This window comes from Temnothorax longispinosus, chromosome 9, assembly GCF_030848805.1.
Source record: "Temnothorax longispinosus isolate EJ_2023e chromosome 9, Tlon_JGU_v1, whole genome shotgun sequence".
NCBI lineage: Eukaryota > Metazoa > Arthropoda > Insecta > Hymenoptera > Formicidae > Temnothorax > Temnothorax longispinosus.
In genome coordinates, this window is record NC_092366.1 from 12237387 (window position 1) to 12264963 (window position 27577).

The 27577-nt window shown below is 38.7% G+C and overlaps 1 protein-coding gene across 6 annotated transcripts in view; it reads right to left on the reverse strand.

Annotated features, from left to right (window-relative positions):
* The window catches only part of Shab (Shaker cognate b), a 651715-nt gene that overhangs the window by 295337 nt on the left and 328801 nt on the right, over positions 1 to 27577 (reverse strand). The gene's annotated exons all lie outside the window — the stretch shown is intronic.

A 27577-nucleotide genomic window follows, 5' to 3' on the forward strand; every position in this document is an offset into this window, starting at 1 on the left:
TGTAGTATACAGAGCAACTTTGACCGAACACAACAAGCGTCTAGTTGAAGTACTACAGCGATTACGAAAATATCGTTTCAAACTTCAACCCAATAAGTGCAAATTCTTGCGCAAAGAAGTATTATATTTAGGGCACATTATTTCAGAAAACGGAATACTACTAGACCCTGCCAACATACAAGTAGTGATAAGGTGTAAAACGCCTAAACGATCAAAAAATGTCCAGACTTTTTTTGGATTTGCTGGATACTATCGAAAATTTATCGAAAATTTTTCTAAAATTGCAAAACTTTTAACAAAACTATTGAGAAAGAGAGAAAAATTTATTTGGGCAGCCGAACAACAAATGGCGTTCGAAACATTAAAGGAAAAACTAACTACTGCACCTGTGATGTCTGTGCGGGGGAATAAATAACGGTACACCTCTGCAAATAATCGAGTTTACTCCGAAGTTTAAATACATGTGAGCACTACGCCGGTTTCCGCCTGAGTGGCCGTTCTCAAAGACGTCTCGCTCGACACACGCAGACATGCCCCTCCCGTGCGCTACGATCACGACTCTACATACACCACAGCACCTATATTAAATTACCCAGATTTTAGTCAGGAATTCTTAGTAACTACAGACGCATTCGACTATGCAATCGGAGCCGTGTTATCACAAGAAACAGTAAGACAAGACAGGCCGATAGCATACGCCAGTAGAGTATTAAACAAAGCGGAGTAAAATTATAATACGACGAAAAAAGAATTATTAGCTATCATATGGGCCGTAAAACATTTCCGACCTTATGTGTATGGAACGAAATTTAAAATAGTTACTGATCATAGACCATTAATATGGTTATTTAACGTAAAAGACCCCGGTTTGAGATTAATTAGATGGAGACTCAAGCTGGAAGAGTACGATTACGAGGTCGTCCACAAGGCAGAAGAAATGAATGCGAACGTTGACGCATTGAGTCGAAACCCGATAATGGAGGACTCACTAATAAATAACGTTCATCAAGAAGAAATCCCGAGAGAATACTCGGCAGAAGATGAACTGCAAATATTACACGAATATCACGACTTACCTATGGGAGGACACCAGGGAGTCACAAGAACTTTAAATCGAATCCAGTTAACTCACAATTGGAATGGATTTACTAAAGATGTCGAAGATTATATAAATAAATGTGAATACTGCCAAAAGAATAAACTGAGCAGAAAAACGAAAATGTCTTTATCAATTACGGATACGCCACAAAGACGATTCGAAAAATGCGCCCTTGACATTGTAGAACCACTAACTATTACAAATAGCAGAAATAAATATATTTTGACATTCCAAGATAGCTTGACGAAATTTAGTAAAGCAATTCTCGTAGAAAATCAAGAAGCAGCCACTGTCGCAAAATCTTTTGTTATTAAAATCGTGTTAGAACACGGAATACCGGAGAAAGTACTCACGGATCAGGGTACGAATTTTACTAGTGAAATGTTCAAAAATGTGTGTAAATTATTAAAAATTGAAAAAATACAAACAACAGCTTATCATCCAGAAAGTAACGGAGCATTGGAGCAATTGCATCGCACATTAGCCGAATATTTGAGACACTATATAAATGAAGATCAAACGAATTGGGATGAATGGTTGCCCTACGCGATGTTTACATATAATATATAATACAACCCCCCACACGTGACGGCTGGTCTGGTGGGTAGAGCGTCAGATTCGTAATCCGGAGAACCGGGTTCGAATCCCGCTAGGCCACTGAGAATTTCTCAGCAAAAACGCTGCCCTTCTCATCTAGCGGAGAGAGGTAACCCTAAATAGAAAAACTGGGCTCCGTCTTTCGAAAGAGACGTTAAACCGTTGGTCCAAAGGAAATGGTAATGGTAATGGATGAGTTGGATAGGGTTGGGTACGTCCATTTAAAAAACGCCCTTGCCCCCCTTGACTTGGATAAGGTTGGGTACGTCCTTTCAAAAACGCCCTTTAAGACCCCTCGGGGTAAATAAAGTATATATCTTTATCTTTACAACCCTCACACCACGACAGGTTTTACACCGTTCGAGTTAGTTTACGGTCACCAAGCTATATTACCGACAGCTTTAACGAAACCTCCAAAACTTACGTATACTTATAATAATTACGCGCAACATTACAAGAACTTTGAAAAAGGATACGCGCAACAAACAAAATAGTGAGAGAACACACTAAGCAAGAAAAAATTAAAGCGAAGCGACAGTACGATAAAAAAGCAAATATAGAAACATTTAAAGCAGGGGATCAAGTATTATTATATGATGAAACGGTTCGGCAAAAAAGATCAAAGAAGTTAGAATCGCAGTGGATAGAACCGTACATAGTAATGAAAAAAATTGATAACGTAAATTATACAATTAAAAAAGGATGTACAAGAACTAAGATCCAGACACTTTTATTTTGAGGGTGATGAAAGAACAGTACATGTAGAAATTGCAGAAATTTAGTTCTATAATTTTGAATCAATGTAAGTTTCAAGTTAGGTAACACATTGCGCATTTGAAGCAGAAACAGATATTTAAACAGTATGAAATACATTAAATGTTCTCAATATAAACCACATGAAACATAATGTTCAATAAAATTATAGCAAAGACGATATAAATTTCCAAATCATTTCAAGAAATAATTGCTGTTGGAATCAATGATGATTTACGTGAAGGAAAAGTACAACCTTGTGATATAAACTCTTCTGTTTTTCAGTATAATTCTCTCAATATCTAGGAAAGGATTCCTGTATATTGACACTCTGAACCAAGTATTTCATGTAAACATCAATAGAAAGTAGGAATAATAGTTCACACTAACATGAAATAAAAATCAGCAAACTCAATCACCATTAATTCCAAGCGAGACACATAAGTAAATAATACATCGCAATATCAAATAATATCAAACGAAATAAGTACAGCATGCACATATATGAATAATGTATCGCATAAATAATAGGAGATTTCGAATAATCTCTTTCGTCCTTTCTCGTATAAAGGCTCGAATACAGATTAGATTGCGCAAATGATATTATGCAAACTCTAATAATATTTAATAATGAAACTGAAACGCACGCAAGAAGTAAAACGCTATTAATGTCAGAAATGAACGCAAAAAACGCAAGTAAGAATAAAATTGAACGCATGAAATATCGTAAGAATTGTATACGCAATGCAAGTAATTTAGAAAAGGAATTATAAATGTAAATAATATGCTCTTGGCAAAACAAAGTTAGTACAGATTATCCATAATTCTGTAAAAGATATTCTCGAGTCAGTTAAACATCATTAAACAAGAACTTTCAAGAAAACAATGATTAATAGTAAGAATTTACTTGGTAATCCGTCGACGATAATCTTATTCCACTAATATGCTCATCGAGTGTTAACTCAAAAAGAGGATAATTAATCCTTTAAAATCATCTTATATTTCAACGAAAGGATAAGAATATCCTTTGGAATCATGCGCATGATAACGAATCTTAACTCGTGCACCGAAGTGCCTCGGCGAGACGTCTCTGATTTTATCTATAATCAAGAATTGATTACAGACTTCTCATAATTCCCGATAAAAATGCCATTAAAGGCTAAGATTTCTTACCTCAGAGTGTCCAAAGGACCAACGTTTCGATAGAAACGTTGTGATAGGAACGCAAGAGAAATCCAAATAAGATAACAATGGCCGTTCTCCTTTACACGAACCGCGTGTATCTTGTACAACCGCGGTGGCCATCCACTCGGCGATTGCCGCTCGTATTGCGTTTCGAATTCAGGACAGATTATTCCTCTTCCAGAAATTACTGAAATTATAACTCACGAGAGTAATTTTCCTGATCCTGGAGGATGCTCGGGAATACGAGCTTCGAATATATAGGGCGATTCCTTTCTTTCTAGAATCTTCGTTCTTTGCGTGAATACGCTCGGATACGTGCTCACTAATCGAGCGACGGGACGATAGTGACGACACACTAGTCGCCGGTCGAGAATATGGGGACGGCGAGCGCCACTCTTAGCTGCTAGGGGCGCCAGCAAAGTTGGAGACGCACCGAGCTGTCACTGAGTACCGAGCATATCGTTAACGAGAAAATCTGTGTACATAAACGTGAATATTTCGAAATTTTTTAACATGCCGGGAATGTGTGTGACATATGGATGTAAAAATAAGGGAGAGCATCGGTTCCCGAAGGACAAGAATGACAAGATGATGAAAAATAAACGGTGGATCATCACTGTTATAAAACGCGAGGATTTATGTTCGAATACAAATTTGCGACTAAACATATGTTTCATTATAGATATGTCTATTAATTTTATTGTAAACTCACTACTTTTAAAGCCGGTGGTAATATAATCCTCAGGTCTAAAGTGGTTTGTGCACAGCGAATTTGTATTCGGACATAAATCGCGTTTTATAGCAGTGATCCACCGTTTTTTCATCATCTTGTCCCTCGGGAACTGATGCCCTCCCTTATTTTTACATCCATATGCCACACACATTCCCCCGGCATATGTTAAAAAATTCTCCAAACCTCTCTACTCATTAAACGTAAACATATAACATGTCCCCAATTTCAGTGCTGCCCTCTGCGCTGAGCTTGTCATCTCGCCGTCCCCATACTACGAAAGCGCCAAGCATAGGAACGCATGCGCAGCATGGAAACAGTCTCGATAACATTATGTTAAAGAGACAATTCAGTGCAATCATTATAAGGTCTTTATAAATGGCGCTGTAGCCAATTCATTTTAGTTTATTCAGGTTCGCCTCTAGCTTTATATAGTTTATGTTCTTTCCCAGAGACTTCCCGCGTTTTCTTCAGAGATTTATTCGCTGTCGTCGCTAACGTTTGTATCGTGCGTCTGTGGAATTAAAGACTTCACTTCTCTGTTCAGTAAAACCGAATACTGTTTATTCCTACACCCATCATCAGGTTATGGGCCCAGATACGCCCAGCAAGATAACGCGAGTGGAAATAAGGGAAACCTTTATACGTTCGGGAAAAATCTGTCTCTTGTAACGTGCATCATGGCGGATGAAGATAGATACAAGGTCCCTTTATTCGATGGCAGTAACTACAGTAACTGGAAGTTTCGTATGGAAACGTTGCTCGAGGAACATGATCTAACGGAATTCATCGAGAGATCAGTAACTCAGATGGTCGAGTTAAGTGCCACGGACACCGCGGAACAGCGAGCACAGAAGGAAGCGCAGTTACGAATACTGAAGAAGAGCGATCGGAAATGTAAATCGTTGATTGTGCAACGAATCGCAGACAGCCATCTGGAATACATAAAGGATGAAGAAACATCGCACGGAATATGGACTATTCTTAAAAATACATTCGAAAGGAAAGGCATTGCAAGTCAACTCAGGATACGGAAAAAGCTGTTGACCATGAAGTGTGATTCATCAGAGACAATGAGTGCACACTTCCTGAAGTTTGATAGGCTCATTCGCGAGTTGAAATCCACGGGAGCCATGATTGAAGAAACGGATGTAGTGTGCCATCTACTGTTGACTTTACCTTCGGAATATGATGCGGTGGTAACTGCTCTGGAAACGTTATCGACCGAACAGCTCAAGATTAGCTTTGTCAAAAATAGGTTACTAGATGATGAAGCGAAGCGCTGCGGTTCTGAAGCAAAAGATGATAAACATGTGGCGTTTGCAACAAGCAAGAACTTCAAGAAAGGTAGCAGTGCAAAACCAAAAGACAAGTTTCAGAAAAGGTTCACGTTTCAGTGTCATAACTGTGGAAAGTATGGTCACAAGAGAGCTGACTGCAGGAATCCACCGAAGGATAAGGGAGAATCTGGAAGTGCAAATCTAACCACGAAGAATTACGGGAAGAAGCAAGGTGCAGAAGAGGAGTACGCATTCAATGTGGAAACTGACGAAGGAACTTCAACCTGGTTTCTAGATTCAGGCGCAACAGAACATCTGGCTCGTCCGAGTGAGAAGCTTGTGAACGTCAAGACCTTGGAGAAACCAATACAGATACATGTAGCGAAATCTGGTCATAAACTGACAGCGACGGAATGCGGAGAACTTAAGGTGCGTACACAAGTAAATGGACATGCACGATCAATAATAATTAAAGAAGTGTTGCTTGTACCACACCTTCAATTCAATTTGTTATCTGTTCGAAAGTTAGAAATGAATGGATACAAGATACAATTTAGCGATGGGAAAGGTATCATACAGAAAGAAGATTCCATTGTAGCAGTTGCTTATCGGAAGAGCAGACTCTACGAGCTTGAATTTTGTACCGAACCTGTGATTGCGAACGTATGTAACACCGAGACCGACAGTGAAGTTTGGCACAAACGATTCGGCCATCTAGGTTATGATGCGCTTCGGAAATTGCCAACTATGGTATGCGGAATCAAGTGGAATGATCACACCAACAAGGCTGAACGTTGTGAAGTGTGTATAACAGGTAAGCAGACAAAATTACCTCATTCACAAACTCGTGTACGTGCGAAGAGACCACTACAATTAGTGCATAGCGACGTATGTGGTCCTATGGGTACAGAATCTCACGACAAGAAGAAATATTTGCTGACATTTATTGACGACTACACTCACTTCACCGCAGCATATATGTTAAAGCGAAAAGAGTGAGGTTTACAAATATTTCAAGCAATTTCACGCAATGGCTGAAGCACACTTCAACTTGAAGCTAAGTCGATTGAGATGCGATAATGGCCGTGAGTACTTTTCCAATGAAATGAAAAGTTATTGTGCTCAACGAAGTATTCAATACGAGTTTACGATAAGGTATACACCACAACAAAATGGCGTTGCAGAACGCATGAATCGTACTATTATAGAAAGAGCACGTTGTATGATTTTAAATTCGCAGTTAAGTAAAATGTTTTGGTCTGAAGCCGTCCTTACAGCAGTCTATCTTATCAATAGGAGTCCGACAGAAGCGATAAAAGCGAAAGTTCCGGCAGAACTTTGGTACGGAGAGAAGCCAGACGTTCAGAAGCTGAAAGTATTTGGATGTGTTGCCTACTTACGACTACCTAAGGAACTGATAGGAGGAAAATTTGACTCACGCTCCAAGAAATGTCTAATGGTTGGATACTGTACGAATGGCTACCGCCTATGGTGTCCGGAAGAAAAGAAGATTATTCTTGGTCGCGACGTAATCTTCAATGAATCAAGGTATAGCATTAATGAAGACTTCTATAAGGGAATACCCACAGAAATACAAGAGAAGGATACACCTGCAGCTGAAACAAGACCGATCTTAAGTAGGGATAGGAACTCAAGCAGCACAGAAGGAAGCTTTGAGAGTGCTGAAGAGGAAGAAGTGGATCAAGATGGAAACACGAACAAGTCAGGAATGGATGACCTGAAGAAGACTACTATACCTAGAAGCAGTACAAGAGTCAGAACCAAACCGAAATACTTAGAGGACTACATTGGAATAGCGCTAAACGCTGAAGCATTTGTCGATGATGTTCCAGAAGACTACAATGATATTAAACAAAGAAAAGATAAGGACAAATGGTACAATGCAGTTCAAGAAGAAATCACATCTCTATTGAAGAACAACACATGGACAATTACAGAGTTACCGAAAGGCAAGAAGGCTATCGACACTAAATGGATATTTAAGATTAAACGAGATCAAGATAACAATATTCATCGGTATAAGGCTCGTCTGGTAGTGAAGGGGTGCGCTCAAAGAAGAGGATTTGATTACACAGAAACGTATGCACCTGTAGCGCACATTACGACTGTTAGAACACTTTTCTCCGTTATCAACCACGAAAATTTGTCTACAAGGCAACTAGATGTGAAGAATGCATTCTTGCATGGAGAAATAGAAGAGGACATATACATAAAAATCCCTCAAGGTATTGAGGAACAATCTACAACAAATATACTGGTATGTAAGCTAAATAAGTCTCTCTATGGCCTTAAACAAGCGCCACGTGCCTGGAATGAAAGGTTTGACGAATTTATAAAACGTCATAACTTTAAAAGATCTGAAAGTGATAAATGTCTATATATACGAATTACGATACGCAGCAAGTTATATCTTTTACTTTATGTAGATGACATTATCATCGCAGGTGACGACGAACACGAGCTACTTGAACTAAGAGACATATTAATGCACGAGTTTCCAATTACAGACTCGGGAATACCACATGATTTTCTTGGAATGAAGATCGAGATTCAGCCGGATGGAGTGTTTCTGAGTCAACGTGCCTTTATGGAACGGCTCCTGGAACGCTTCAATATGACTGAATGTAAACCAATCAAAACGCCAATGGAAACACGAGTCAATTCAACAAGTGAAGAAGGAGCAGAGAGTGTCATCGAAACGAAGCCGTATCGGGAATTGATCGGATGCCTGATGTACTTGATGCTCTACACTCGACCAGATTTAAGTGCAGCGACCAACTACTACAGTAGATATCAAAACTGTGGTACAAAAGTCATTGGAAAGGTCTAAAGCGAATTCTGCGCTACATCAAAGGAACTTTAGATTATGGACTGTTTTTTCCAAGAAAGAAGAGCGATGAACCACTACTTGCGTACGTAGATGCTGACTGGGCCAACGATAGTGATCGAAAATCTATTACTGGATATTTTATTCAAGTTTATAGAGCTACGGTGGCATGGGTGACTAGGAAGCAAGCAACTATAGCTCTGTCGTCAACAGAATCGGAGTATGTAGCGTTGACCACAGCTGCAACTGATATATGGTTCAAGAAATTATTAAGCGATTTAGGGATCATTTGTAACAGACAAATTACTGTCTTTGAAGATAATCAATCTTGCATTCATTTACTAAGTAAATGGGAACATCGTAGACTTAAACATATAGATGTTAAATACAATTTTGTAAAAAAACTTTACAGTAGTAGACAGTTAGAGGTAGTATATATTCCTAGTGAAGATCAAACTGCAGACATGTTAACAAAAGGTTTGACAGGTGAACGGTTTGTTAAATTGCGCTCACGTATTGGAGTTTGTATGCTTTAGTTTTTATTTCTAAATATGTAAAGTTGCTAAAATTGCGGGGGAGTGTTAAAGAGACAATTCAGTGCAATCATTATAAGGTCTTTATAGATGGCGCTGTAGCCAATTCATTTTAGTTTATTCAGGTTTGCCTCTAGCTTTATATAGTTTATGTTCTTTCCCAGAGACTTCCCGCGTTTTCTTCAGAAATTTATTCGCTGTCGTCGCTAACGTTTGTATCGTGCGTCTGTGGAATTAAAGACTTCACTTCTCTGTTCAGTAAAACCGAATACTGTTTATTCCTACACCCATCACATTAGTAGCGCCGCGATGTCGATAGAGCCCAGGGGTGCATTCGGGGAGCACGCTATTAGCACAATTATCGTCTAAAACTGTTTGAGGAGACGCTTTGTGGCGCTGTGATATACGATGATGACGTCACTGTAAAGGCAGCGTGACGTCATCACTCGCGCTATTTTCGCTATTATTTTCGAGGTAAGGCACGAAATACTATTGGCGCTTAAGCTGCGTTCGGGGAGCTTGCTATCGCTGTCGCGCTATTGGCTCTTCGAACGAAGTTCATGGCGTTTGCGTTTATAGCGTTAATAGCGTCTCTCCGGGTGCATTCGGGGTAAAGTTAGAACCGGTAATCAGAAATCCGTCAGAATTAATAAAATTAAGTTTAAGTTTAGATAAAATTAAAAAAAAAGTAGAAAATAACTAACCAAGCGTTTTTGCAAACAAGAATATTATAAATAATTCCATGAAAGGGGCTAGCGAATTATAAGCTCGTTCGTAGTGCTTTATAATTATATCTTACGATCAACGAATAATATTTCAATAACTGCGAGCCGATAAATGTCGGACTGAACCCAGCTATCGTTAAAAATTGACGAATAAACATATAATATTCCAATAACTGCGAGCCGATAAATGTCGGACTGAACCCAGCTATCGTTGGAACATTAAAACCCTTCCCTCCCCGGAATTAAATCGAACGATTTAATTCTCTAAAAACTGTAAAGAAATTATTGCGAAAGAATATTATATATCCCATAGGTTCCGCGACCGTAATTGTAGCCGTAATAAGCATTATAATTGTAATAATTTATTTAATGAAGAGAAAAAGAAACCATTAAGAATGTAAAGGGTGAAAGCATAGCGTACATATTAGCATATAAGAAAATTAGATTGTAACCTCTCAGGAAAAAGAAATACACGCAGAAATAAATAACGAAAAACTTTGTATTTTCTTTTTCCGCGGAGGAAGGGATGTTGTGAGCGCACAACGTTATAATTATTTATTAGTATACTTGGCAGCACCGAGTTGCCTCCTATAAGTTGTGACGTGGCACCGTGTGCCCGTCACATGAGCCTGTGGCTCGTGCGGAGCCCCGGACTCCAGCCTCGCGATGGAGTAGACCGATTTATCTTGCGCGGGCATTGCTGGCCGTTTAGTGACGTTTTCAGGAGGAAGCGGCCGTACGGCCCTAGTTTCGGCAGACTGGCGCCACCCGACGGGGCGGAAACGCACCATCGAACAAGGCGCCGAGGGCCGAAGGCGCGAGAGGGATCGCGACTGTTGGGCCGGCGGCGAGCAACGGCGGACGTCCTGCGAGGACCGATTGCGAGCGAGAAGGGAGGTCCGGCGAGGACCTACAGGGGCCGATTGTAAGCCAGAGCGGCGGCCCGGCGGGCCCCGACAAACAAGGGCCGAGGACTCGATGTATGTGAGGGACCAGCAATCCCGGTAACCAGGTAACGGGCAGTAGCGGGAGCGGAGGGTCGCGTACCGTAACGTATCGTTTTGAGAGAGGCGAGTGGGATCTAGAATGGAGATCCACGCGTCATTATCGTAAATCCTTCGGGATTCTTGTCGTGAATCCTTCGGGATTATCGTTGAGAAGATTTCGGATCTGATCTCCCCGTCTCGCACTGTCCCGTAAAGATAGCGAGGGATGTCCCTGCCTTCCCGGCTCAACCGTCGTATCATTGCGTGTAATTTAAGTGTAAGATATTCGTTGCGTACTATGGGAACTCTTTTATAATCCCGTCGCGGCCCACAGTCATTTCGTTCACTTGCGTGTTAGATTCGGAGGTAATTATAGCGGCATACCGCGGCCCCTGCGTGTAAATTGTACGCCCGGCGACTCCCGCGGGAGACGTCCGGATCACTTGCCGAGGACGTGAGACTCGCGTGGTGCTTAGATGTGTGGTGCTGTTTGGCGAACCGTACTTAGAGTTTTGCGTTTCTATTTTGCGGCTATCCTACTTAGAGTTTTGCGTTTCTATTTTGCGGATAATGTTTCTATTTTGCGGATTATATTTCTATTTTGCGAATAATATTTCTACTTGGCGGATCATATTTCTATTTTGCGGCTATCCGATCTAACGTTTTGTGTTTGGATTTTGCGGATACTATTTCTCTTTTGCGGATACTATTTCTATTTTGCGGATAATATTTCTATTTTGCGGGTAATATTTCTATGATGCGGCTATATTATTGAGAGTTTGCGTGTCTATTTAGCGGATAATAATTCTAGGTTGCTCACAACCTTTAGAGTTTGGCGTTCTTGTTTTGCGGATAATATTTCGAGTTTGCGCTTCTATTGGGGCGAGTCATATTCCGTTTTCGGGTAACATTTCTATCTTTCGGATCCTATCTAGAGATCTGCGTTTCTCGATCGCGGAGAATAGTTAGCGTGATACGAGTATTTGTTGAAGACCACTTGTAGAGTCTTTGCGTGTATCTTTCGCGAAAAGTAATGGGAATCTATCCCGTCATGCTGTGCAAATACAATTTCTGATATCTATTTACCGCAGATTCCTTTTTTTGTTTCGCCTAACCACTGTCAACGTCTCCTCGAGTTACCCGGTCATTGAACTACGACCCTCTGCCGCTGATGGAGCAGCCGCCGCGAGCGGTCAGAGCAGCGTTATTCGGTTTGGAGCCTTACGAGAATAGAGAGAATCGTTAGCGTAAATTATCTAGAATCTTTTGGAGTCACTTCGCGCGTTTCGAGTTATTTGGAGCAAAAGGTGGTGTGGCCTTCTCCACACCTGGCGCCCAACACATTTCGCGTTCGTATCCTGCTCTGACACCCGCTCCGTATCATTGTGACGCTGGACCTTTGTACCGTGGTGCCTAACCGCCACGCGGCAGTATAAAATAGCGTCGCAAAGTAATCCGACCCTAGCGACTAAAGTCATTTCTGAAATCCGCCAAAAAACACCGGAACCAGGAGCGTTCAACTCCGGGACGACCGAAAGCGCTAATGCGAAGGTCAGCGCAAGACGCTGACAACGAGAGGTCAACGCTATCTCGAAAGCCCCCGAGTTGGCGACAGAATGTCGACTCCGACATTATAAATACCGCCGAATTGTACAATCGGGCGGGCAGTCGCTAATCAACATCTAAGCGTTTACGTGCGTTACAATAACTGTCTCATTAATTCGTCAAATTAGTAATCGTTATAATCGTTAAGCGACTCAAGTATAACGCGAATATCGGGACTTAAGGGGATCCTGCAGCCGTATGATTTACCGACTATCGTTTTTTGATGGATCTTTTAATTGGCTTTATAGAATTGCAAAAATCTTTTACAGAATTTAGGTCCGCACAAAAATCTAGGGTAACAAACGCGATTTTATATCAAAAACACCAAAAAATTAAAAATATTACTTATTTGGGCACATACACAGCTGTCACCTGACGACAATATTTGCTTAAAACAAAAATTCTGCAGTTTATACATACATAATGTTTATCATCTGCCCTTGGGAAAACATGTAGGAATAATATTGTGCAAGTAGAAGTAAGATTCAATGCGTACAAAAAAAGATCCATCGAAAAATTATTTTAGTAATGCAAATACGGATGCAGAATGACAAAAAGAGCAGCAACAGTAGTTGCCGGATCTTGCGAGAGATGGCGAGCAATCAAACAAGGACAGATGTCATTTCGTTAAACAAAGACAGATATAGGGAAAACAAAATTAGAAAGGTTGACATTATCGACATCGAGGAAGTTCGCCTGTCACTGCAGGATCCCCTTAATAAGTAACTGGGACAATTGTTAACTTGCTCAAAAGAAATATATTCAGTTAATTCATTTAACACAGTGTGACGAGTTAATTCTTTCTCCGACCCGGAATTCCCGAATCCTGTGCCGACCCTGAGCACCAACTCCCGGTTACGGCACAACAGTGCACATTTCCTCGAAGTTTAATGCAGTATTGCCTACAACGCGTTTAAGTGATTCTTTGCAGATTTTACTGTCACTTCCCATATACCACCAAAATGGAAGGCATGTGGTGGTATGAAACTCCACTCTATATTATCCTCCTTTAATGCAGTGTCTACCCTCTCTTGATGATGCTTATTGTGTAGCAGTTGATAGAATTTCTTTAGCGAGTTGGCTGCCCCTTGAAAATTTGTACCGTTGTCCGAGTATATGCATGACACCTTACCTCGACGAGCAATAAAGCGTTTGAGAGCATTTAAAAATGCCTCAGTGGATAAGCTACTCAATAACTCAATGTGTACAGCCTTCGTACATAAACACACAAAAATGGCTATATATGATTTTACTAATTTAGCATTGCGAAGTTGGCCAGATTTTATGTGAATTGGCCTACAATAATCCACACCGCTATGTGCAAATGGCTTGGATGGTGTGACTCTATAGGATGGCAACTCACTCATGATTGTTTAAGACGTACGTGGAGCTGCTTTGAAACAAGTAATGCACTAATGTGCTCCTTGATGCTATTTCGTGTTGCTAAAGGCCAATACTTGTCTCGCACGGCCGCCAGTGTTGCTTGTGCCCCGGCATGGAGCTGCTTGCAATGCTCGCGCGCTATAACAAGACGCGTGAAGGGATGATAAGCAGGCAGTACGACGGGGTGCTTCTTGTCAGGTGAGATTGCTGAGTTCCGAAGCCATTCCGAACCCGTCCACCTACTCTTATGATATTTTGTTCGTTGATAAATGGAGCTAAACTTAGTAATTTGCTTTTGCGTGGCACACATCTATTTGTTTTTAAGAAGATCTTCTTTAAACGCTAATTACTGAATAATTCTTATAAGACACCGATTAGATTCGAGTAACTCCTGCGTGGTTACGACCCGTCATTCTGGTTTCTGGGTTGCTTCTAATGTGAGTGATAAATCTAATGCAAAGAGCAATGATTCTAATTAATTTGTTTAAAGATAAAAATCTTGTGATTATTCATGTTTATTGTCAGTAGTGACCATAGACGCGAGTGCTCGTCTCTGCTCTGGTATTTCTTCTAATAGAGGCGATATATTGATGTTCCAATCTTGAGATTCGTACTGCAACCATGGACCGGACCACCACAGCTTTGCGTTACTCAAAGATGTCGGAAGAGATCCTCTTGATACATAGTCAGCTGGATTAAATTCTGCGCTTACGTGATACCATTTAGTCGGTCGGGAGAGCCTGTGAATTTCTCCAACCTTGTTAGCGACGAAAACACTCCACCTTTTGTCGGTTGCCTTTATCCAATGTAACATAATTTCTGAGTCCGTCTAATAGCATACATTCTCTATTTCAAAGCGTACTGCGTTTAATACTTTGTCCGATAATTGCACTAGTAGGACTGCAGCAGACAACTCTAAGCGTGGCAATGTAATCGTTTTCAACAGCGCCACTCGAGACTTGGAACATAGCAGTTGTTGAATGCTGACCTTGTGGTTTAGTAATTCTGATATGTATGCACGCTCCGTATGCCTTCTTACTTGCATCAGCGAAGCCGTGAATTTAAATCCTGGAAGCCTGCTTACATAATACATATCTTGGTATGGTGAAGTCGTGAATTATACTTCTGAATCGCTGGATACTTTCTTGGATACGGCTGATAACGCTTTACATTTATGTGTCAAGAAATCAATGAGCTGTTTTAAAGTAGGCATGTCATCTGCTCGAACATCATCCTCCCACTCTCTTACAATGCTTAAATCTAACTTTAGTGATAATCAAGTGAATGATAAAGTAGCCCCAATGCTCGCTCAGTGGGCCTACCTAAGCTTTTTAACGAACGCAAATGCCGTAATACGTCGTCAATTAACTTTCTTAATGCTATATGCTATTACTCTTTGTAACTGCAGGTAAATTATATAACTTATGTGTTCCTAAGCTATCATGCGCTTGACGTCGTAACCCCAGATAGTCAAGCGTGAAATAGCATATTGAGCAAACTAATGTATTGCATGTGTTGTTATATATTTGCTGACATCGAAATAGAACACGTTACAAATATAGGTACATAACTGCTTATACATGCAATCAGTTGACCCAATTTTAAGAGCAAACTGTCCGCAATACTAGTACGTTGTGTTGTTTGCAGCATGTCAGCAACATGACAGCAATATATGATTTGTCGTGTCACTCCATCTTGAGCATCATGATGCAAACATGATGGCAACAACACATATATAATGATTTCCATTCGTTGTTGTGTATATGTCTTCAAGCTATGAAGTTTTTTAATTGTAAGTCGTTGCTAACATAGTGTTAACAATATGAAATTGTCATACGTTTCTAAGGAATGCGCAAATGTCGGATCCGATAGATGGCATCCGTTAGGATCTGTTTCTCGTATTTAAAATATGACGAATGATAGTATATATGAACGATATATAAATGACGGAACTGCACAACTTGTATCAATTGTATCGTGGAGTCCACTTTTATAATAAAGTGTGGCACACTTTTAGATTAATGTAATCTTATATTAATGGTACCTTTATTTTTAAAGACTAATAATAATTAAATAAACATAAAATGTATATATTTTATAACAAATCTGGTTTCTTAATTAATTATAATTTTGTATATAAATTTGATTTTTACAATTCTTTTATTAAAAGGCCAGAAAGGTCATACAAGTAACGTTTTTAACGTCTTGAAATGTCGTCATTGGTCTGTGACTTATTCCTATCATTTTTAAGTCATTATTACATGATTATAAAAGGATAATTGGCGTAACGATTGACCATAAACTGACGTGAAAATCACGTGACGCTGCTACCTGAGAAGTTGCCCTCAAATTGCATTGAATATGCTGTTAATCGTGGACGACAACAAGTTGTCACCAAGTTCCTGTCACAACTCAACTCTTCACGGATAACAAATCCGTGTGAACATGTTGCTATCAATTTGCCGTAAATAGAATTATAATTCATGTGAGTTCAACCCGACAAGCATAATGCTGTCTTACCTTGTCACGAGTTTGTCAAAATTAGTTGCATTAATGACAAGCTGCTTGTTGGCAACATGACAGCAAACTCACTAAATTTGGCTATTTGGGTGATTTCCAGCGACTTAATAACGTGCGCCGCATCACCTTCCAATGAGGAAATTAAATAATGGAATCTTTGTATGTTTGTTAGCTTCGGATTAAGATGAATCATTGACTCGAATGTATTGTAAAAAGGATACCAATCCTCGTAACTACCGGTAAACTTTGGTATTGAAATCTTCGGTAAATGCATCTGACTGACATCGCAAACATAACCTTTATTTCCATTACGATTCGCGGCCTCGATCTGCGTAGGCGCTAATAAACTTTCAATTTTGCTAGCGATACTGAAATAACTCTCTTTGAAATTTATGCATTCTTCCCCTGGTAACCATCTCCGATAGAAAACGATAAAAAAATTTCTTATTGTTTTTAATATGGTTAGTGAATCGTTTATTTACGGTACTCTATCAGAAACTCACGTTATAAAATACTTGGAATCTTATCGTAAATGTCTTCTCAGCTGCACATCAGTTTCTATCGTTTTTAATATGGTTAGTGAATCGTTTATTTACGGTACTCTATCAGAAACTCACGTTACAAAATACTTGGAATCCTATCGTAAATATCTTATCAGCTATATATCTGTTAGGCAGTTGAGAACCCGCCTTAAGGAATACCATGCGAACCTACCGGCAGACACGACAGGGAGAGCCTGGCGGGACAGAGCAATAAACTGAGTCTTACAGTATACACGTGTGCATTATTGAGTCCTCACAATTAATCATATTTATATTAGTTCAGAGACTAATATTACATGGCGCAGTCGCAAGTAGCCAGAATATAAATCAGACAAAGTAAAGGTATAGAGGAGAGGACTGGCAACGTAGTAAAGGGCGGCAAGCAAGCTAACCTAAAAATAAAAACCGCGTACTGGCGGGAAAAGAAGACTCGGCTATAAGGAAGCAAATAAAATGGGAGATGCAAGTGCAAGAGGCATTAGTCCTATGAGAATGTCGGGGAACGTTGCAGAAAACTGGCAGATGTGGCGCAGCAGATTCGAGAACTACCTGAAAGCTTCGGAGGTGTCGAAGAAGCCACAGGAAACGCAATGTGCCCAGCTTCTACACTACATAGGGAAGGAAGGTTTTAAAATATATAAAACCTTTACTCTATCAGAGAATGAAAGAGACAGACTACCCATATTACTCGACAAATTTGAAGCACACTTTCTACCTAAGGAAAATCTGTCGTATGAAAGATACGTATTCTTCACGATGAGACAGAAAGGCGGACAGTCACTGGAACAGTTCGTGGTGGAGCTCACAGAACAAGCCCAGAAATGCAAACTAGGGGATCTACAGAACAGCCTAATTAAATGCATGATCACCTGCGGAGTCAACAGCAACGAGATGAGGGAGAAGCTACTACAGGATGACTCACTGACGTTGGAACAGGCCATTCACCAATGCAAAATGATGGAGAAGGCGAAAATCCAGAGCAAGAAGATGGAAGCCACCGGGGAAGCAACGGGAACAGTAGACTTAATTAAATCACAGAAAAAGTTAGGTCAGATACAGGTAGGGGGAGGTAAAAGTGTCTACAAAGCCAAAGAGAAAGTAATCGTTAAGTGCACGAAATGTGGCAAGAATCACAATTTAAATAATTGTCCGGCTTATGGAAAATTTTGCACAAAATGCAATAAAAAAAATCATTTTGCAATTGTATGTAAAAGTAACTATAAAAAGAAAGTAAATGAAATTCAGGATAAGGATGAGAAGAAAGTAGACACTCTTACATCCCAGGATAATGAAGAATATCTGTTCATAGGAGCGATTGAAAATAATAGCGAGAAACATGTCTGGTTAACAGAGCTAGAAATAAACGAGAAAAGAATGAAATTCAAAGTAGATACAGGGGCAATGTGTAATGTAATGTCAGTAGAACACTTAAAGTCGTTAAGGTTAGGTAACATTAGAGTTAAACCAACTGATACAATGCTCAAGTCATACACGGGTGATAAGTTACAAGTCAGGGGTGTATGTACAATAAGTGCTAAGAAAAATAACAGAATTTTTAAAATAGATTTTTATATTGTCAAAACTAATACTCCAGCGATCTTAGGATTATCGTCATGTTTAGAATTAAATATTATAAAGAAGTTGGAAAGTATAAATGATAGTAACACTTATGAGGATTTGGTGAAGGAGTATAAAGAGATTTTCTCGGGAATTGGCTGCTTCTCAAAGCCATATCATATAAAGTTAAAAGAAAACGCGCAGCCAGTAATTCATCCGACACGCAGAGTAGCTCTATCTCTATTACCTAAATTAAAGGAATGTTTAGATGAACTAGTAAAGCTGAAAATAATTGAAAAGGTGGAAGAGGCTACGGATTGGGTGAATCCTCTGGTCATTACACGCAAGCCTAATGGCAGTCTGAGAATCTGTCTGGATCCAAAGGACTTAAATAACAATATAAAACGCGAACAATGTTTAATTAAAACATTAGATGAAATTACAGCTAAATTAAACGGAGCTAAGGTTTTCAGCACGTTAGATGCGACGAGCGGATTTTATCAAATACGATTAGATGAAGAAAGCTCATATTTATGCACTTTCTCAACTCCCTTTGGTCGGTATAGATCTCTGAGAATGCCATATGGTTTGATATCAGCTCCGGAAGTATTTCAGGAGAAATTTAGGCAAACTTTTGAGAATTGTGAAGGTTGTGAACAATACATAGATGATGTTATTGTCTGGGGGAAAAACAAAGCGGAACACGATGAAAGACTAAGGAAAGTTTTAGAAACTGCCAAAAGGAACAAAGTCAAATTTAACTTAAGTAAATGTCAGTTTGGTAAAAGTAGTGTCAAGTACATGGGGCATATTATTAGTGCTGAGGGTGTCGCGTTAGATGAAAGCAAAGTAACAGCTATTAAAGAACTGCAAACTCCTAAGTGTAAAGAAGATGTACAACGTGTGTTGGGAATGTTAACTTATGTGAGTAAATTTATAACTAATTTTTCATGTGAAACTGAACCCTTAAGAAATCTTTTAAAAAAAGATGTACTTTTTACGTGGGGACCGGAACAAGAAAAAGCACTAGAGTCTTTAAAAAATAAATTAATAAACAGACCAGTGTTACAATTTTTTGACGTTAATAAAGAAACAGTAGTCTCAGTTGACAGTTCCAAATCAGGAGTAGGGGCGGTTTTGTTACAAAACAACTTACCGTGTGCGTATGCCTCGAAAGCATTAACTGATACACAGCAAAGATACGCTCAAATTGAAAAGGAGATGGCGGCAATATGTTTCGGATTAAGTAGGTTTCATGAATATATTTATGGGAAAAAAGTAGTAGTTGAAACAGATCATCAACCGCTAATTTCAATATTTAAGAAAACACTTAATAAATGCCCTCCTAGGTTGCAACGTATGCTATTACAAGTACAGAAATATGATATTATATTAAAATACAAACCGAGAAAGCAGTTAATAATTGCAGATACGTTATCGCGGGCGTACATTAAAGATCAGACGGACGAACACTTTGACAATGAAATACAGGCACAAGTTTGTTTAGTAGTGTCAGAACTTAATGTTACAAAGGAAAAATTACAAGAAATTAAAGTAGAGACACAAAAGGACGAAGAATTAAATGACTTAAAAGAAGTTATCATAAATGGTAGGCCAAAAAATCATAAAAAATTAAAAGATTCCATAAAACCATATGCTAAATGTAAAGAAGAACTAACTATAAATGACGAACTGATCTTTAAGGGTTGCAGTCTAGTAATACCATATAGGTTGAGGAAGGATATTTTGGACAAAATACATTACAATCATTTTGGAGTTAAAAAATGTTTGGCCCTCGCGAAACAGTCGGTTTACTGGCCGACAATGAACAATGAAATCATACAAAAGATAGAATCGTGTCATATATGTGTGAAATACTCAAATTCGCAAAGGTCTGAAAGTCTAAAGTCACATGAAATTAAAATGTTGCCGTGGAATAAAGTAGGATGTGATCTGTTTGAATTACAGGGGAAAAAGTATTTTCTTGTAATTGATTACTATTCTAAATTCATAGAAATAGAAGAAGTAACAGAAGATAGTAGTAGTTACAGAATAATTAAGATCCTAAAAGCAATGTTTGCAAGGCACGGCATACCACTAACAGTAATAAGTGATGGAGGACCACAGTTTTCGTCACATATATTCAAAGAATTTGCTAGAGATTGGGAGTTTACCCATATCCTTACCTCTCCCACATATGCACAATCTAATGGAATGGCTGAACGGAACGTACAGACAGCTAAGAACATGTTTAAAAAAGTTCTGGAAGAAAGAAAAGATATTTATTTGGCACTTCTTTATTACAGAAACATGCCAATCTTTGAGAATTTCTCACCATCCCAAATCTTGATGAGCAGAAAGTTGCGAACAACAGTTCCAAGTACTAACGAGGAGTTAATACCCAAATTAGTAGATAGGGAAAAGATAGGAAAAGCAGTTAAGGATAACCAAAAAATACAACAGCATTATTATAATAAGAAAGGAACGAGGTCGTTGACAGAAATAAAAAATGGAAGTAGAGTAGTAATACAGCTAAAACCAAAAGGTAATTGGATACCGGGAATTGTAATACGAAAAGTTAGAGATAGAACATACCATGTAAAAACAGATAATGGTTCTGAGTATATCAGAAATAGAGTATTTATAAAAGTAGCTAAGCATGCTGTAAATAGAAGAGTATCTAGGAACCATTATTTGTTTAACACTCCGGGTGAAGAGGAGGAAAAGGAAACAAGGAAATGTTTTATTGAAATAGAAAGCGACAGGGCAGAGAGAGTAGAGGGGGAGACCGAGTCAGAAACAGAAAATAGCATAGCATCAGAAAGTGAATTAGAGATAAGCAATCCGACTACCACTAGAAGCGGAAGAGTAATAAAACCACCGGATAGATTAAACTTATAAGTGTAAGAACATTATCTGAAAAAGGGGGATGTTAGGCAGTTGAGAACCCGCCTTAAGGAATACCATGCGAACCTACCGGCAGACACGACAGGGAGAGCCTGGCGGGACAGAGCAATAAACTGAGTCTTACAGTATACACGTGTGCATTATTGAGTCCTCACAATTAATCATATTTATATTAGTTCAGAGACTAATATTACAATATCAGTTTCTATCATTTTTAATATAATTAGTGAATCGTTTATTTACGGTATTCTATCAGAAACTCACGTTGCAAAATACTTAAGAGGTGCTTTTCAGGTGCTCCAAAATTAGTACAAAATGCGGATAAATATTATAGCTTGTTAAAGTGTCATAGTAACTATTATAAGAATTTCATGAATAATAAAGAGGTACATACATGTATATGAAAGGCATGCATATTTAGCGGAATTGTGCTTCACACTGACTTGCAGCGTACAGTAAAACTATTAAAACCAACGATTCTGTAGTACAATTAGACGATGATACAATTATCGAAATATTAAGTTTTATTATTGTAAATAAATGTTGCTTTGTCGTTTGTAAAGTTCTGACAACCATGCCTGCGGTCTATAATCAATTAACAATAAATCATATGTTACAAGTTACTAGCGAAGCACAAGATGAAAAAATAATTCCGATTCAGCTGATAAAACGTAAACTTGTGGTCGTCGAAATGAAATGTGACAAATTTCTTTGTACAATGCCGAACCAATTTAAAACATTATAACTATATATTAATATATCACTTTAATTATCAGTTAAAAAAACAAAATGTATCTGTTCATAATTCTTCATATTTGTACACTTATATAAAATATATTTCTAATAAATTAAGATTAATTACAGACTGGCGTTTATTTTATTATTAAAAATTCCGTGAAAGTTTATCTAACATATAGTTAAAATTATTTTTCATAATTTTCTATAAAAAAGTATCAAAATTGATTCAGCTCTTCTGGCGTAAAAACAGCACGCGTAGAAATTAGTATATTCAACTTAATTTTTCATAAAAATCCATAGTTTTCTGTGAAAAAGTATAAAAAATTGTAGTTATTCATAGTTTTTCATATATCTGAATTATTAGATGTATGAAAATCGAAAAATTTCTATGAATACCCAGACAGCACGCATGTCCAAAAGCGGGACATAAGACGTCTAAAAAGCATCTAAAAGACGTGTTATGTCCCGATTTTGGACTTGGTGCTGTCTGGGTATTCACAAAATATGATTTTCATAGAAATTTTTTCCGTCTGCTGCTTCTAAACAATTCGGTTAATATCGTTGATATACGATAGATAACGATTAGCTGCCGTACAGAAGATGATTGTCAGTCGGAAAATCCTGATAAGAAACGATAGATGTGTCGGTTCGGTTAAGTCGTATAAATATCGACGAGATGTCTATCGTATTAACCTTATAAAAACATATGCAAAGTAGAAGGTTTTCAAACGATTCAATTTATATCATTAATATACGATAGAAAACGAACCGATTTGCTGCCGTACAGAAGATGATAAGTTGTATGTCGGAAAATCCTGATAAGAAACGATAGATGTGTCGGTTCGGTTAAGTCGTATAAATATCGACGAGATGTCTATCGTTTTAACCTTATAAAAACATATGCAAAGTAGAAGGTTTTCAAACGATTCAATTTATATCATTAATATACGATAGAAAACGAACCGATTTGCTGCCGTACAGAAGATGATAAGTTGTATGTCGGAAAATCCTGATAAGAAACGATAGATGTGTCGGTTCGGTTAAGTCGTATAAATATCGACGAGATGTCTATCGTTTTAACCTTATAAAAACATATGCAAAGTAGAAGGTTTTCAAACGATTCAATTTATATCATTAATATACGATAGAAAACGAACCGATTTGCTGCCGTACAAAAGATGATAAGTTGTATGTCGGAAAATCCTGATAAGAAACGATAGATGTGTCGGTTCGGTTAAATCGTATAAATATCGACGAGATGTCTATCGTTTACTCTTTATACAAACATATACAAAGTAGAAGGTTTTCAAACGATTCAATTTATATCATTAATATACGATAGAAAACGAACCGATTTGCTGCCATAAAGAAGATGATAAGTTGTATGTCAGAAAATCCTGATAAGAAACGATAGATGTATCGGTTCGGTTAAGTCATATAAATATCGATAAGATGTCTATCATTTTATTCTTATATATCCGTATTAATGCATACGGTAAAATTATTACCATAAATAACGATACATATTATATCGTGTATATACGATTGATTCAGACGGGCAATAATTGTACATATAGAAAACGATTCATAACTATAAAATTTGTATAGTTATTTTCTTATTCGGACCTAAAATGATAGAAACCGATTCGATTCGATTAATGTTTTATCTGTCTTCTAAATATGCAACGATAGAACCGATAAGATAGGATTAAAAACGATACAGATATAGCCGTTTTTAATCGTTTTCTATCGGATATGGTTACCAGGGTCTTCTTGCTCGGCCTGGATATCGGCTTTTTCGATACCATTTAAATCCTCCGCTAATTCTAACAACTCGTCAATTTGCGCTTGGATATCGTTGAATTGATTCCAATATTCAGCGAATTGTGGTTTCCGCTATTTTACGTACGCGTTATCCACTTCTTGTAGATCTATAGCATCAAGCGCGTTTCGAGTACGCGTGCATTATGCTTTTACGGATGCTCACTTTGCTTTAAGAGCCTTTAATGCCTGCATCGACATTATTACGAATGATATCGCACAAGAAATGAAAAGAGAGGAAAGATGGAGACTCACCTCGTTGCGCTGTAATGCGCTGCAATGCGCTCGCTTTCGTGGTTATACTGTGATTATGCTTTGATTATACTTTGCCCTTGTCGTTGATGCCTTTACGTGAGACTTATCCGGCTCGAAGGACTATGTTTATGATATTGATTGACTCGTTTTTTTTTTGAAATAATATGTCGTTTATTGCTCGTGATGCTTCGTACAATTTTTGCATAACGATGTTAACTGCTCGGCATTCAACGGACAAGAGAGCGTGAATAAACGCGTGACTCGTCTCTACGCGGCGAGAATTCTCTGTTGGTGGTGCCATGGTTGAAGTATACAAGGTGAAGCAATCTGGTGGATGTGCAGTCGTTCAAAAGTAGAAAAGAGCAGTCAACCATCAATCAGAGGTGCCCTAATCACACAGATTTCAATATGGCAGACACAGATTGTAATTGTAAGCAGTGAATGATAGTGATAGGTAACAATAATAGTGATAGTACATTGCGCAAATGATTAAAAATGCCGAGCTGCTTTGTCAAAAATTGCAAAACTCGGACAAATGTTCTTTTTATGAAAAAAGTAAAATTTTATTCATTTCTTAAAAATCTTGAGTTAAGAATAAAGTGGTTGGAGGCTTGCCAGAGAGATAAAGATTGTAAGATAAAATGTGGTATGTAACGGTGAAATTACAGTTTTAACCTGTACTATATCTCGTTACGCAAATGTTGTAATGCTATTGTTAGAATAATCAGGTGTGGACAAAAAAACGTTTTATTTGGTTATTGTACACCGTTTTCGGGAACGTATATAATATCGTGAACGCGCGACTTGAACGTGTTAACGTTGCGCCGTGTAACTAAAAAAAAACTATACTAGACGCGCGTGCTGCCACAGGCAACAACCAAGTGGGGACAAAGAGAGAGATAGCATGCGCTCAGGACTGCCAAACTAGACATTACAAAAAACTTCTAGAGGCAACTCAGAATTTAAGCGTTTTTCCGTTTTATCTTAACACTTCCCCTAAAAACCTTAAATTAAAAGAAACGCAACAACTAAACATTAGCTCGTATAAACCTAAACCTAATATATTAGCTCGTATAAACTTAAACTAAATATATAAAAAAAACTCTGTACTTAGTGTCCAATATTCACAATGCCTAACATTTCACGTAAACGCTCATGTTGCACGCGCGAAATCGGCTTGGTTAAAATGTCAGCTATTTGATTGCTACCAGACACATGTTCAATATTTAGTTGCTTCTTTTGATAACATTTGCGTACAAAATGAAAACGCATCTCTATATGTTTAGAGCGCCTGTGAAAAATAGGATTCTTTGCAAGCTTTATAGCACTAGCGTTATCAACTAAAAGTACAGGCTCCTTTTTCAAGGGTGAAATCTCATTAAATAACCGTGTTAACCATACAGTGTCCTTTGCTGCTTCACTAGAAACAATATATTCCGCCTCAGTGGTTGAAAGAAATACACAGTCTTGTCGTCTGCTCGCCCAAACAATTGCTCCTCCGTTGTATTTGAGAACGATTCCGCTGACGGATCTTCAAGTTGTTGTGTCACTGGCAAAGTCCGCATCACTGTATGCCTCAAGCTCACCAGTCTTCCAGGCGACATCGTAACGGATTCCTAGACCAACTGTACCTTTGATGTATTTAAAAATTTGTTTGGTCATCTCCCAATGCTTCTGTCTCGGGTTCTCCATATACTGTGATACTGATCATCATGTTTAAAAATGAACCAAGGGGTTCTATAGTTATCTTAAATATATCTTCCAGGTTGCTCAGAAGCTCGCTGATAATAGTTTTACTTGTTGCAGCTACCAGTCCGTCATCGACATATAAAACAACAATTATCTTCTCATTACCAGATTGTTTATAAAACATACATAGATCAGCTAAACTTTGCTGAAATCCAAGTCTGGTCATGGTTTCCTTGAATCAATTGTTCCAACGTCTGGGTAACTGTTTCAATCCATACAAGCTTTTAAGAAGCTTGCAAACGCGATCAGTACCGTCTTCATAACCTTCGGGCTGATCCATATAGATGTCCTCTTCAATCACACCATTCAAGAACGCAGTCTTCACATCAAATTGTGCTAGTTCCAAGTTTTCATTAGCCGCAATACTTAGCACTGTTCGAATCGTGTCAAACCGGGCAACAGGACTAAACGTTTCGTTAGAGTCGATTCCTTTCCGTTGACTAAAACCTCTAACGACGAGCCTAGCTTTATAGCGAATAATTTTTTCCTCAGCGTTGTGCTTGACACGGTAAATCCATCGATTTAAAATCGTCTTGCGACCAACCGGTAAGTCGACCAATGACCAAGTTGAGTTTTCTTCCAACGAAGCCATTTCCTCTTCCATAGCCTTCTTCCAGTGTTGCTTATCTGAAGAGTTAAGAGCCTGCACAAAGCTTCCAGGTTCGTCTATTTTAGCAAGCATTGACTCAACCAGGCGACGAGGTGGTTTCAGCTCTGTCACGTAGCACACGTTCAGTCAGTTTCGGAGTCTCCGCTGGTTTATCCTCTTCATGAAGGTCTTCAGATGATGTATCTTCAGTTGAAGAATTCGATGATGCGCCAACATCCTTCACCTCTTCACTTGTAGATTTTTGTTGAGGGATCCAAGCAAGTGTTTTTCCTGGATGTTCCGGCTCAAATACAACATCCCTGCTGCGAATAATTTGATTGGTGGACTTCAACCAGATTCTATAACCTTCCATATTATCCGAATAGCCAACAAAAATGCCAGGTTGAGATTTCGAGTCCCACTTCTTACGTCGTTCCTTCGGCACATGAATATAACATGGCGTTCCAAAAACACGAAGATTTTTCATGTGTATACTCTTTCCTGTAAACAGTTCATATGGGGTCTTGTCCTGAACACGACTCGGTCCGGTACGATTGAGAATGTATACGGCTACGTTGACAGCTTCCGCCCATAAGAACTTCGGCAAATTCTTGGATAATAGCATCGTACGAGCGAGTTCAACCACAGTTCGATTGGTACGCTCAGCACACCCATTTTGTTCTGGGGTATAAGGGTTTGAAATTGCTAGTGTGACGCCATTCGATTTTAACAGTTTCTGGACCGCTTCATTGTCAAATTCCAAGCCTCCGTCGCACTGAAAAACTTTAACTGATCTTCCGCATTGATTCTTCACGACTTGCAACATCTCATTGATCTTTTCAACAGTTTCAGACTTTTTCTTCAAGAAATAAACGATGCGTAGCCTTGAATAGTCACACGTGAAACACACAAAGTATTTTGACCCGCCAAGTGACGTCGTTTCCATGGGACCACACAGATCGGCATGAATAACTTCACCAGGTGATTCAGCACGCTGTTGACGTAGTTGAAAAACTGTTTCGGTGTTGCTTTCCCTCAATGCAGGAACCACAAAACTGATTATCGTCGAAAAAGTCAATCTGATTTTTCACGAGAAATTTCTTTACATGAATTTTATTCTGGTGGCCGAGGCCTTCGTGCCATACGTGTAGAGAGTCTTTTGATGCCAAGTTGAC